We start from the raw sequence: 13,778 nt of genomic DNA on the forward strand, positions 1-13,778 counted from the left end.
GAATTCCCGTGAGTAGGAGCTGAAAACAATTGGGACCCTTTAAATTCTGAAAATCGGGCTAAAAGCGGGGAAGTTAAATCAAGGAAGTCTGCCTCCCCCCGACTGCATGAAAGTGAAAGCAACGGAACTCTAAATCTGCATCCGTTGAAACTTGCTTTTTATATAACTAAACCGGACATTTAGACCTTAGATCTCCCCTCTAGCTAGCAGGGCAGAGGGGAGGTGAAAGAGACTTTAGTAACTGCACGATCTATTCAAAGTAAAAATCCTCTGCTGTCTCAGTTATTAAAAGCATGAAACGGTCTGCCTTTTAGGACAATAGGACACTGAACTGACTTTCTCCTGTAAAAGTGATACTGTGATACAAAGTTTATACAGTGCCTGGCTACAGTACATCATAAGACGAAACAGTATATATTGGGAAACTGTGGCAATTTGTAGCTACAAGCCTCCAGCTATATTTGCTTTAACTGTGTTAAAAAAAATTTTTTTTTTTACATCTTTGGATATTCTCCTTTGTCTTTGTACTTGGACATCTTATTTTTGGCCATTTTGATTTGCTCCCCCTAGAGGGTAAAGTAAAGTTTGGCACAGCTTGGGACAGTGGAATTTTCCAACGGGGAATAGCTCCCGTGGGAAACGACCTTGACATGAGTGGCTCACAAGAAGAGATAGTCACAAGAGCCAAGACCAAGCAACAACAACAACAACAGCTGCAGCAACAGACAAAGAAAAGAGGCTCAATTTCAGGCGTAACTACTGGATCTGCAGGAACAACAGGACAAGAAAAAGGGACGGCTGTCTCTATGGAAGCCGTGACAGAAGCCCTGCTTAAAATAAATCAATCTTTGGAGTCTCTGACAAAACAGACTTCAGAAAATACACAAAAATTAACAGAAATATCAGTAAGACTAAACCAGAACACAGAATCTATAAATAAATTGGTGGAGGGAAATGCTACCACGCGTAAAATTGCTGAAGATGCTAAAGCTACTGCTGGAGAGACACAAGAGAAATTAGAGCCGATCGCTAAGAAGGTTTATGAGCACGACGCAACTTTGGCCTTGTGGGAGTTACAGAGAAAAGAGAGAAATTTGAAATTAAGATTGATTCCAGAGAATGAAAGAGACAATCTTGCGGAATATCTGACACGGGAGTTTGTTGACTGCTGGGATCTCGAGGAAGACGAATTCAAAATTACAACAGCTTTTAGACTGGGCAAAAAGCAGGACAGAAAGACCCCGAGAGATTGCCTGATTATATTTAGAATAATGGGACTTCAAGCAATGCATAATTCCACTGTTTGTCACACTTATTTCGAAAGGGTTTTTCCATAGCAAGGTGGTTTGAGGATTTTATCCTCTAATGGAACTTCCTCAAAATTTCCTTACAAGTAGTACTTTAGGTACAATTAGCACTTTAAGTACATACTCCGTCAGGGTGCTTTCATTTTGCACAAAAGCGTTATTCTAACCATCATATTCTATGCAAACAAAAATACCTGTTTTCTTCGATAAAATATGCTGACTTTTAAAACCCGCCCCAACAGTAATGAAAACTGCCTCTTGTTTTACTCTGTGGAATACCTTGTAAATGGGGGGGGGTCAGTCTGAACCTATTGTATGGTTTGTTACTGTAGTTCATGACATAAGTAACAGGACTGGCATAACTTTAAATATTACAGGAGACCCTCCATTATGAATTTGCTTGACATCCGTACCTATCTGATCTCAAAATGTGTCCTGGAAGGCATTCAGGAATTTCTTCACACCTTGTAAAGGTCAGCACATGTGAATCAAATTGCCAGTAAAATCTGTTCAACACCTGAATGAATGCAATCAATATAATGGTGAGATGATTTTAAGACTGGAGACAGACAATGCAGTCTATAGGAATTTTAACTTGCTGTTGCTGTTGGGTGTTTTGATTATTTTATGCTTGGATTTGCTGATTCGTTTGCATTTTATATTTTGGTTTTATGGTTCTCTGTGTCAGGGTTGACCCATGCATAAGGTGAGGCAAGGTGACAGCATCAGGTGGCAGGGTCCACCTGGAGAAGTGGATCCCAATGTTGATGTTTCTTTGCCCCTGCTTGCTCCTGGTGTAGCTCTTCCATAACCCTTTCTTCCCTGACGGGGAAGGGAGTACCATTTTGGGATCTGCCTCAGGTATCAAAATGTCTTTGGATGGTCCCGCCCATGATGGCAAGCTGATCAGTAGTAACTGTGTGGGGGACACAGAAAATCAGAGGAGGGGCTGGGGACTTACCAATATCACAAATTTTCCTCATCAGGAAGGAAGCTGAATTTATTTGAAGGGAGTCAAACATACCAAAGCCAGCCAACTGTGTTTTATACTATAAAGGCAGAATATTCAGGGAGTGAATGAAATAATGTGGACACAGAGGAAAGTCTTTAGACAAACATACCCCAGTGTACAGTACACAACCAAGCTAACATCCATCTTGCATCAGGTTGGCACCAGCAGCAAGAAGCTTCTCTTGGTTTTACTGCTGTTTGGGGAGATTCCCCTCCCAACTTCTGGGTTGGGTTGGTCTGCTGGTTGGTGGTAATGCATTTAATACAGTATTAGTTTCTCTACTCCACTTTTGCCTATTCCTCATTAATTTCCACATCATTTGCTTTGTTTGTGTTACCTGATCAGGAGCTTTTCACTGCAAGCTGTTTTTGCTGGAGGAGAGCAAATCTCAGCAGGGAAACTACAGGAAATGCCCCACATTCCTTTCACTGATTGCTTAGTATCAGGGATTAAGCATCCTTAGCAACCTTGCTGCTTGCCAGAACCTTAAACAGCTACATTCACATTTTGCTTCCTAGCTTTCTTTGTAAATGCCCAGTTGACTTACTTTCTTTAAACATGTAAACCAAGTGTGGGAAGGTGGGGGGCGGCTGGTTCATGCATAACCCTGTATCACCTTCTTGACAGCCCTGCCTGGCATCTCCAAGAAGGGCTGGGAAAGACTGAAACTCTGAAGAGTTAGTGTAGAAAATACTGAACTACATGGACTAATGGTCTGACAATTAAAACACAATTTTATAAAATACAATCAGAACGAGAACAAATGCAAATTATTTAAAAGCTGGAATGAATTGCATAGCAGTTATCTAGACTGTCTAATTACCAAATCACCTGCAGGATAAAAAGGGTCATTACTGTCCTCCTAAAACAACACAAGGCTGGCACTAGGCAAGTCTCTCTTGGAAAAGCATTCCATATTTGCAAAACTAGAATGAAAAATGCACTCTACCAAACCCTCAGTTACTGCCTGAGAAGAGCAAGTTTGAAGCACAGTTCATCTTACAGAAGAAGGGGCAGAAAGGCTGGAAAGGGGAAACTTTTTCCCTCAATAAATCAAGCCCAGACTATTTAGGACTTTACAGTCCTACAAGTTAAGTTATATCTGGATCTAACAGCTAACTAGTGTAGATGACATAAAATTTGTTCCCTATGTCCAGTTCACATCTGAAGGCATGCCACTGAATTCTGCACCTGTTGATACTGTCATACAATTTTCTGGAACCTTGAGCAGTTACCACAAAAGCCAGTGCAGATATAAATGAAAAAACACTCCTGGTTCCTGACTATAAACACAACCTGCACAGCAGACCCAGATTGAGGTCTTCTGAACCCAGTCTTTCAAAAGGGGCATGAGCCCATCTGAAACAAGCAAATACATGTCCCTAAGGTCAATTGTACCCTAAATATCATTATCTCCATTCTATTTTGATTAAGCATCAGTCTGCTTGCCCTTATCCAGCCCACAACCTTCAAACATTGGTTAAGAGACTCAGCAGCTGTTCCTGGAATGGTGGAAAGGAAACAAAGTAGGGTGTCATTAGTATATTGATGACAATGAACTCCAAATCTAGCAGTTTCCTTTAAAAAATAAAGCAGGTTGTAATCTGCAATATAAACCCCAGAGAGAAATTGCCTAAACCTTCCTGCTGAGGATGCTCTTCAGTGACATGGTCAAAGATTATGTCCAAGTGGAATGGAGAAACTGCAAGGCTATGCCATGAATTCCTAACTCTAACAGACAATCAAACAGAATCTGATGGGCAATGCTACCAAATACATAGGTCTAGGATAAGGATGAGAAACATGTGATTTTCCAGATGTTGCTGGAATACAACCTCTATCATCCCTGACCATTGGTCATGCCAGCTGAGGGTGATGTGAGCTGGTGTACAACACCACCTAGATCAGGGTTTCCCAAACTTGGGTCTCCAGCTGTTTTTAGACTACAATTTCCATCATCCTTGACCACTGGTCCTGCTAGCTAAGGATTATGGGAATGCTCCTAGGGGAGCATTGTTATGCTTTCCTTGTTCAACTTCCAGTTGCAGCCCAGCAATATTCGGTGGGCACCCCATTTATTAAACCCAGACAACAGATTGTCTACCAGCATGACTTCATTTCCACAGCCTGACTGAAACGTGTTGCGTAAACCATAGCAGTAGCATTTGTTTTGCACTTACATCATGCTTTGTATTCCTGTCCGTTCCTTGCAGCCCCTTCCAGGTAGAAATGAAGCGTCGCTGGGCTCTGCTCTGCTTGGGAAGCCAGTGAGTCCCCACGGCATCCTTGATCATCACATGCTCTTTCACTCCAATGCAAAAGATTTTTACCTGGCACCTCTTGACCACACCTCCAGAGAGATACTTCTTGTCACAGGCACTGTTTTCCGAACAGTGTGAGCTACTGTGGGTCTTGCTGTTAATGAGGTCTGCTGCTTGAACAGACATGGCTTTGTTCTCTTCCTTGGGTGTTGAAAGGCTGCTTAAAAAGCCGCTGCTGTTCAAAACTTTCATTCCTCAGAAAACGTTTCCAAACTGTGGAGTTCTGTTAAATCCCAAACCATGAAAGTGAATATGAAATGTAAAAGCCCTGGGTTGCAGCCTTATTATGCTGTTCCAGGGAGACCCTTCAGATCCTGAATACAGTTCTCGATTTCATCTGCTCACTTGCAGTCTGGCCTCTTTGTTCAGCGGCTATCAAGTAACTGAAAATTGACCTCTGTTTTCAAAGGTAGCTCTTTTAGTTCACATAAAAGCAACATGTCCTTAAAACAAGGTGTCCCAGACTAGATGCTGCATTGTTTCAGCCCCAAACTCCTGAATCCGAATAGTTTTAATGATCCTCAGAACCTGTAATGTACAAAAAATATTTGTAAAAAATCCAGAGTAACTGATAAGAGTACAGGATTGCAGACACCATTGATAGTCATTTGTAATTAACAAAATAAGGTTATTAATTATTTTTTATTTTAAAGATTTCTAAGCCCACCCTATATCCTGGTGGATTCCACAGTGGTGTACTATTTTTATATAAATGAATAAAATAAAATTAATAAAAAATTAATAAAAAATCACATCATGCATTCTTCATAATTCAATAAAACTGGAATACAAAAAAACCAACTATAATCCATGCAGAGGCAATGAAACCAATTTAAGGTGCCTGGGCAGATAATAATGTATTTACATTGTACCAAAAAGATTGTAATGTCAGTGGCAGTCAAATATCCTTGGGCTGCACTGAGGCAGCTCTTTATTCTGTTTTCCTGGCGAGTCCTTAGCTGATGATTTCCATGTTTTATGTGATCCTTCACATGGCATAGAAGCCACTTCTGAAAGGCTAGTGGAATCTATTAGAAGTTTAGCACTCATTTCCATGTTAAATGTTTCCAGAAAAAACATCCATTTGCAACCCTGTTAACTTGGAAAGTGGCGAGACCTTTACATTTCACGTGATGAAATTTGGGGCAGTATCCTAGCATACAGTTCCTTTCCACCAGGCCTTTGGAAGAGGTAAGTTGGCTGGAGCATAATTCTCTGGTTCTGTACAAACTTCCTGTACATTTCCAAGCTCAGTCTAGGGTGCAGAGATAGATGTTTCCCTCTCTCATGGAACTTTATTTCTTTTATTTATATAAGGCATCTATAACCTGTCTTAGCTTAGAAGGCTTTTAGAGTAGAAACATGACACATGAGGGAGGAGGGAGGAGGGGGAAAGCGAGCTCAAGAAAGCGAGCTTTTAAATAGCTGTTCTTACAATACAGCTATAGTATAGAGTTCTGTCTATGAAGATTCTGGCTGGAGCAAAGCAGCTGGCCATCTGGGCCACTCAATGGCTTCCATCATATGATGTCAGGTGACTGACAAGTAGTCATAGCCTACAGGTAGTCATAGTTGAATTAAGAGGCCTGCAATCAGAAGTCCCCCACTACTGCTGTATATAATTTGCCCTCCCCATCCAATTCTATATTAACCTTATCTTCCTTCAGCCATCTCTGATCAATGTGAATTGTAAGGATATCTGGGAAGTAATATGACCAAATCCCAAGTCTTAAACACATTTACACTGGAAAAACTTGCAGTGATTTTAAGAAGCTTACTTCCATGTAAGTATGCCTAAAACTAGAGTTTGAACCCTTTGGGGTTTTGTGACATTAGCAGCACTGAGATTGTTATCAAAATGTCTGTCCTTTTCAATGGCTAAACAACCTTGGGCTGGGTTGCTTCTTCCAGGAAAAGAAATGGAGGAAGAATGAGCCAAGCACATTACTGCTTCTGCCTGGCCAAGCCCTAAATTTCTCAGGAACTGGTTGTTTAATGTTATCATAAAACAATTGTATTGTTAGCAATTGCAGCTGTTTTGTAGATAATCAACATAAATGAGCTCCAATCACTCTCATTTAATGCCTAAGGAATTAATTGATTTTTCTTGTGTGTGGTGCATTTAGATATGCAGTAGATGATGTGCATTTAGGTATTTAAAGAATAAACTCTTCAGAAAGAAAAGAGAGAAAAAACCATGGGCACATGATTCCAGAATTTCATGTCTGTGAATTGTTAATCTCCTTATAATGAGATTAACATTTACAGCCATGAAAGATGTTCTACCGTAGGTTATGCCGTGTTTCTGAGCTTATCTGCAGGGGGTTGCACAGATCCAATAAAGCATTCAGCAGCAATAAAACAGATTACAGTGAAGTCATGAATTTGTAATTTGATTCCCTTTGGGGCAGTGATGATAGTTATTTTCTTTATTTCCTGGACATTTTTCTTTGTACATACAACATTGCAGGTGAGTCAGTTCCTGTTCTAGGCTGCCTTCTTCAAAGAAAAGGGAGATTCAAATAGCCTTCTTCAATCAGAAGCAGAACTCATAGGCTGGAGTTCCCTTGGGCACAGCAGTTTCTTATTGCTAGGACAAAACAAAACAGTGGGATTAAAATAATGGATATTTTAAAAGCCATCCAGACAATAACAATGTAAGGTGTTGCATTCTGCTTATTGTTCTTATAGAAGATGGCCTATCAGCTGTGCTCTACAGTAGTGTAGTGCTCTACAGACCACCAATAAGCAGTTCAACAGGGAGCAGAGAAGGGGAACTAAATCCACAACTAAGGATAGGAAAATCCGTTTGTTTCAGTTTGTCTTGATTTCTCATTTTTCCAGTCTTCCGTTCAGTCCTCCACATTTCCACATAAGTTTGCTTTTTTAAAGTCCCCATGAAAATTTGTCAACATTTTAGTGCACATTTCTCCTGATGTATGCAGTTTTGCCTAATACAGTGGTACCTCGGGTTACAAACACTTCGGGTTACAGACTCCGCTAACCCAGAAGTAGTACCTCGGGTTAAGAACTTTACCTCAGGATGAGAACAGAAATCGCGCACTGGCGGCAGTGGGAGGCCCCATTAGCTAAAGTGGTACCTCAGGTTAAGAACAGTTTCAGGTTAAGAACGGACCTCCAGAACAAATTAAGTTCATAACCTGTATATACGTAACCTGTATATACCACTGTATATACATTTTTGAAAAACAATTTATCCTAATGCATTTTTGGATGCAACTTTCACTCACATATGTACCTGTAGGCACACATTTTGCCTCAGTAAATGCATTTTTGTACACATTAGTTGACTGCAGAACAGCAGTGCAAAACTCAGAGGTGTGTATATTTTGAAGGATTGTTTAAGTTTGTGCATTGTTTTGGAAAGTGAGAATTAGGTAGGTTCATTTTTAAATGCAGCAAACTAAATTCTGTCCCACTCCTATGGTCACAACCTCCTGCAACAGCTGGTCAGCATTGTTTAGTTGCTATCTGCCATGAGAAATCTGTGATCAGGTCTCATAAAGGCAATTGCCTGGAGTTGGATGGCTATTTGAATCATAGCAACATTGCTAGGGTGCGAGTTTAATTTGCTCTCATATGTCATTTGCCAAAAAAATCTCCCTTCTCTAATGCTGCTTTCATCCTCTGGACAATAAATAGATATCTATTTTTACCACCACAGAGTTAACACCAGCTTTGGCAAGAAATGGGATTTAGATTTGGTAAATGGCTTGGTGGCATGATGGAAGAGGGTTAAGTATCTGCCACAGCACCACTGGTCCAGTCTAAGTTAGAGCCTTCTGCACTGTTTGCAAGTAAAACACCAGGAAACCCAGTCATGTATCTCGTGTCTCCCATGCGGCATAGATTGGTCCCAAAGGCACACTACTTAGCTGCAGCTCTGATGGGTGAATTGAACAACTGTTTATGTACATACAACAGCCATGTAGATGCTCAGCATCCAGTAGAAAATCAATGTGCATGTATGTCTCCTAGCTGGATCACAACAACAACAACAACAACAACAACACACCCCAGCAACAACCAACAGCCACAATCCTATGATTGTAACTTAGACGTGAAGAGTCTTAATGAACTAAATGGAACTTATTTCAAGTAAATGTGCACAACAGCAGGCTGCACATCTTTCTCCTACTTTTTGCTATCAAGGACGTAAATTATCATAATGATTTAACATGATGGCAATCACTTGGCCTTGAGAAGCAGAATTGATTTTGCAAAAGACAAATAATGACTATGGGCAAGTTTTTCAAGGGTGTAAGTGATTTAATAAGACATGACTGCAGTCTTCCAAGCTACTTATTCCAGAGTAGTCTCATTGACATAAAAGGTTTAAGAAGCATATAAGGTTTGAGAAGTGTATGTTAGAGGTTTGTTCACATGCCACCGCTTTCAGGATTCAGATGATTAAACAGTAAGGTGCAGTACTATCCAAGTATTTTAAATACGATTGGGCTCCTAGTGAAAATGTCTCAAGCATAAGAAAAACTAATTACTTCTCTAGCAAACCTGCCACTTTCTCTGCAGCCTACATAATCCTTCTTGGCCCTTTGGGAAATGTGGTGAGACACAAAGATCCAGTTCACATGCAATGTAACAACAGGCCAAGCCATGGCTTCGTGTGACAGAGAAAACATGTAGGCTTGGGGAAAGAATATTGCATTGCAGCCCCTTGACTCCTCCAGTCCTGGGCTGCTGTGATTTAAGCCATGATTTGACTTAGCATTTTGTTTGGTATATTTTTCGCAGACAAACCATGAACAAACCTTATTTACAGTTTTGTCTGGAATGAGCTCAACTATGAGACCAGGTATGGACATAATGCTAGGTTTGGCCTTGGATGTTGTGGCAACAGCAGGAGAGGAGCACTGTAGTCACTATCTTCCCTTTGGGAAAATGCAGGCTTGCTCAAGCATGTTAAGTCATGGTTTGGCTTAATGCTACATGCCAGCTAGGCAAAAGTGATCTCCAAACTATAAAACCAAGTGGTCCTAACAACTGAGTTTCCTGGACATTGTTGCCAATTTCTTTTATACTCAGTATTTTTTTAAAAAAACAGCCTCATACTCAACTTTGCTTGGGAATTCTAAGAAACCAAAAAAAACCCAGTGCACTTTTGAAAACAGTGATTGAAATCAGCACAGATTTGAAAGATTTGGGGTGCCATCTTCATTCAAAGTGGCACCCAATCATATCATATGCAAAAGCCTGCTACTTGATCTCAGGAACCATCATGCAAAATTTGGTTATGAATGAATGAATTTATTATTTCAGTCACAGACCAGTTCCAGCTCACATACAATATCAGGGAAATCATGAAACACAATAGGGATACATTTAAATATGCAGTTCGGTATAACAGGGACAGTACAGATATAGCAACAATTATAATATATATATTAGATCTTACGCACTAAAATATAACCTGAAGTTGTCATTTAAAACCTTAATCATGATGATATCACAACTTGTTCCCTAAGTTCGACAAGGTGGCATTCGACAAGGTGCCCCATCATATCCTTGTAAAGAAGCTGGTAAAATGCAGTCTTGACTATGCTACCACTCAGTGGATTTTTAACTGGCTGACTGACCGAACCCAAAGGGTGCTCATCAATGGTTCCTCTTCATCCTGGAGAAGAGTGACTAGTGGGGTGCCACAGGGTTCTGTCTTGGGCCCGGTCTTATTCAACATCTTTATCAACGACTTGGATGATGGACTCAAGGGCATCCTGATCAAATTTGCAGATGACACCAAACTGGGAGGAGTGGCTAACACCCCAGAGGACAGGATCACACTTCAAAACGACCTTGACAGATTAGAGAACTGGGCCAAAACAAACAAGATGAATTTTAACAGGGAGAAATGTAAAGTATTGCACTTGGGCAAAAAAAATGAGAGGCACAAATACAAGATGGGGGACACCTGGCTTGAGAGCAGTACATGTGAAAAGGATCTAGGAGTCTTGGTTGACCACAAACTTGACATGAGCCAAGAGTGTGACACAGCAGCTAAAAAAGCCAATGCAATTCTGGGCTGCATCAATAGGAGTATAGCATCTAGATCAAGGGAAGTAATAGTGCCACTGTATTCTGCTCTGGTCAGACCTCACTTGGAGTACTGTGTCCAGTTCTGGGCACCACAGTTCAAGAAGGACACTGACAAACTGGAACATGTCCAGAGGAGGGCAACCAAAATGGTCAAAGGTCTGGAAACGATGCCTTATGAGGAACGGCTAAGGGAGCTGGGCATGTTTAGCCTGGAGAAGAGGAGGTTAAGGGGTGATACGATAGCCATGTTCAAATATATAAAAGGATGTCACATAGAGGAGGGAGAAAGGTTGTTTTCTGCTGCTCCAGAGAAGTGGACATGGAGCAATGGATCCAAACTACAAGAAAGAAGATTCCACCTAAACATTAGGAAGAACTTCCTGACAGTAAGAGCTGTTCGACAGTGGAATTTGCTGCCAAGGAGTGTGGTGGAGTCTCCTACTTTGGAGGTCTTTAAGCAGAGGCTTGACAACCATATGTCAGGAGTGCTCTGATGGTGTTTCCTGCTTGGCAGGGGGTTGGACTCGATGGCCCTTGTGGTCTATTCCAACTCTATGATTCTAAGTTTTATAGCAATCGCATAGAATTTGGCCACCAGGGATGCGGGTGGCGCTGTGGGTTAAACCACAGAGCCTAGGACTTGCCGATCAGAAGATCAGCAGTTCAAATCCCCGTAACGGGGTGAGCTCCCATTGCTCGGTGCCTGCTCCTGCCCACCTAGCAGTTCGAAATCATGAAGTGCAAGTAGATCAATAGGTTCCGTTCCGGCAGGAAGGTAAACAGCATTTCCATGCGCTGCTCTGGTTTGCCAGAAGCGGCTTAGTCATGCTGTCCACATGACCCGGAAGCTGTACACTGGCTCCCTCGGCCAGTAAAGCGAGATGAGCGCCGCAAGAGTCGGTCACTACTGGACCTAATGGTCAGGAGTCCCTTTACCTTTACTAACATGATCTCTGGATTTTTGTCCTCTACCAGAGATTTTAAACATTGGAGTTTGGACCCATTTGAAGATTTTTGCATAGCAGGGGTGATAAATGCCGAGCGTATGTCCCCGTAGAAACTACATCATAACAAGGCATGAGAGACAGTTTCTACCTCCATCAAGCTGCAGGGACAGACTCATTCTGCGTATGGGTTACCCTTGAATCTGCCCTGCAATAAGGGAGATGGCAGCACGTTTAATCTAGTGAGGGTGAACAACCGTCTGTATTTGGGTATTTGTAATTTTGACAAATATATTGCTGGGGTAAACCCTCTCCCATTGTCTTTTATTGCTGGGTGTTTATTCATCTCACTCACATGGCATTGTAGTTCCACATCCCAAATTTTCTCTAGCTTTCTCATAACCTACAGCTATCAGGGCCTGTGGGGAGAACCCCAAGCCTCTTAGCTTTTCATGCAGTGTAGCTTTCCATTTGGATTGTTAGGAATCCAGAAGGGTTAAGGGAGCCAACCCAACTGGGGGAAAAAATAAGTTTTAACCAATAATGGATCTTCAGGATCCATATCCGAGCATTAATGGGGATTTGCCCAACCTCCAAGTGGACAGCTATATTGGATATGCAGGAAGGGATCCCTAACAGGCAGCGATAAAACTTAGTTTGGAAGGATTCTAGGGGAGAAAGATTTAGGAAGTTGCAAATCTGGGAGCTGTATGTCAGTTGTGTTAATACTTTTGCAGCAAAGACCTGGGAGGCTACCAGAATATATTGGCCCCTTTTCCCATAGAAAAACCTTATAATAGCTTTGGTAGACCTTTGGGCATTTTCAATAGTATTTTTTTTTAAAGAATCAAAATCTACTTTTATTTTTTTTAACCTGGTAATGCCATGAGCCCTTTTCCTGAAAAGTTATGCCCAGGTATTTAAACGATTCATTTGATCTATTGTCAATTCTCCATTTGTGTCTCATTCTTTTTTTAGAGAACGCCATAAATTTTAGATTTAGTATAGTTGGTTGTTAGTTGTTCAGCTTTGCAATAGGCTGTGAGAGATCTTAGAAGTTTTCTTAGGCCCACACAGGAGAAGGAAATTAGCACTGCGTCATCCACATACAAGAGAACCGGGAGGGAAGTACCAACCAATTTTTTTTTTGGGGGGGGGCATTTTCTTTCTCCAGTATCTTAAGAGGTGTCCAAATACATAGTGAACAAGCAGCTTTCAAAAACATATAGGAAATGCTACTCTCAGGGTGCTTACGGGTGTGTGTGTTAATTTGCAAACAGTACACTGGGATATTGCAAACATGTCATTAGAAACATGTTTTAGCTTAGTTATTGGATTTCCCCAAGAGGTTCAGCCTGTGTTAAATGAGAAGGGGGATACAGGCTGACATTTTTATTCCAGTGATGTTGTGTGGGCACTTCAAATCTTGCATGCCCGAGAGGCATCAATTTCTGAAGTCCAAACCAAATGAGATACAGGAAATATGTTACTGGATTGCCTGTCATTATTGTTATTTTTAATGTAAAAGCAGTCATGAGGATGAGAGGTCCAAATTTGCTTGGAGCAGTTTTGTTGCATGAGAGGCTTAATCCTTTCTCCCTGTACCATTTACCTGATGTAAATTGCCCCCCTGCCTTGAATGTGCTATTAAAATATGCAGGGACATATGATATGTAAAACGAACCATGGAAGTAGAAGAAGAGAAGGCTTTGGCTCTGAGGCATAGGGAGCAGCACTGTAGGAGGCCAAGGCAGGCAGGGCCCCACAGCCCAGCTCCCTAGCTGGCCAGGTGGGGCTCACTAGCTCTGGGAGGAGGTTTGCGATTCCTCAAAACAGGTGAGGGTCAGCTCCCTCATCAAGCTCAGATGCTGCAAACAACATACCCAGTGTGGAAGGGCAGCAGAGCTGAGGTGCTGGGTCTGCTCAATTGCTCATGTTGATGGAGCTTGGATGTTCCTCAACCTCTACAGGACTTTGCTTTAGGTTTGACTCTGGACTGTATCCTGAGTGTGGGACTTGGTTACTTGGATTGACTCTGGGTTGTGTTTCCTGAGCTTTGCTTGTGTGGCTTGATCCCGGGACGTTGGACTTGACATACTCACTTGCTGCCAGGTAGGCCAGG

General features: G+C 41.6%; 1 long non-coding RNA gene across 2 annotated transcripts; it reads right to left on the reverse strand.

The window, feature by feature from the left end:
* Nucleotides 1–4,505: 4,505 nt before the first annotated feature.
* Nucleotides 4,506–13,646, reverse strand: LOC309532547. 2 transcript variants are annotated; one of them, XR_014219915.1, is made up of 3 exons: nt 13,540–13,646; nt 7,101–7,230; nt 4,506–5,168 (listed from the first exon to the last, which is right to left on the reverse strand). It is a non-coding gene; the product is annotated as an uncharacterized lncRNA (long non-coding RNA). The 2 variants fall into 2 exon arrangements; XR_014219916.1 differs by lacking the exon at nt 13,540–13,646 and adding an exon at nt 13,341–13,437.
* Between the last annotated feature and the right edge of the window lie 132 nt (nt 13,647–13,778).

This window comes from Podarcis vaucheri (assembly GCF_965113315.1).
Source record: "Podarcis vaucheri genome assembly, chromosome: 5".
NCBI lineage: Eukaryota > Metazoa > Chordata > Lepidosauria > Squamata > Lacertidae > Podarcis > Podarcis vaucheri.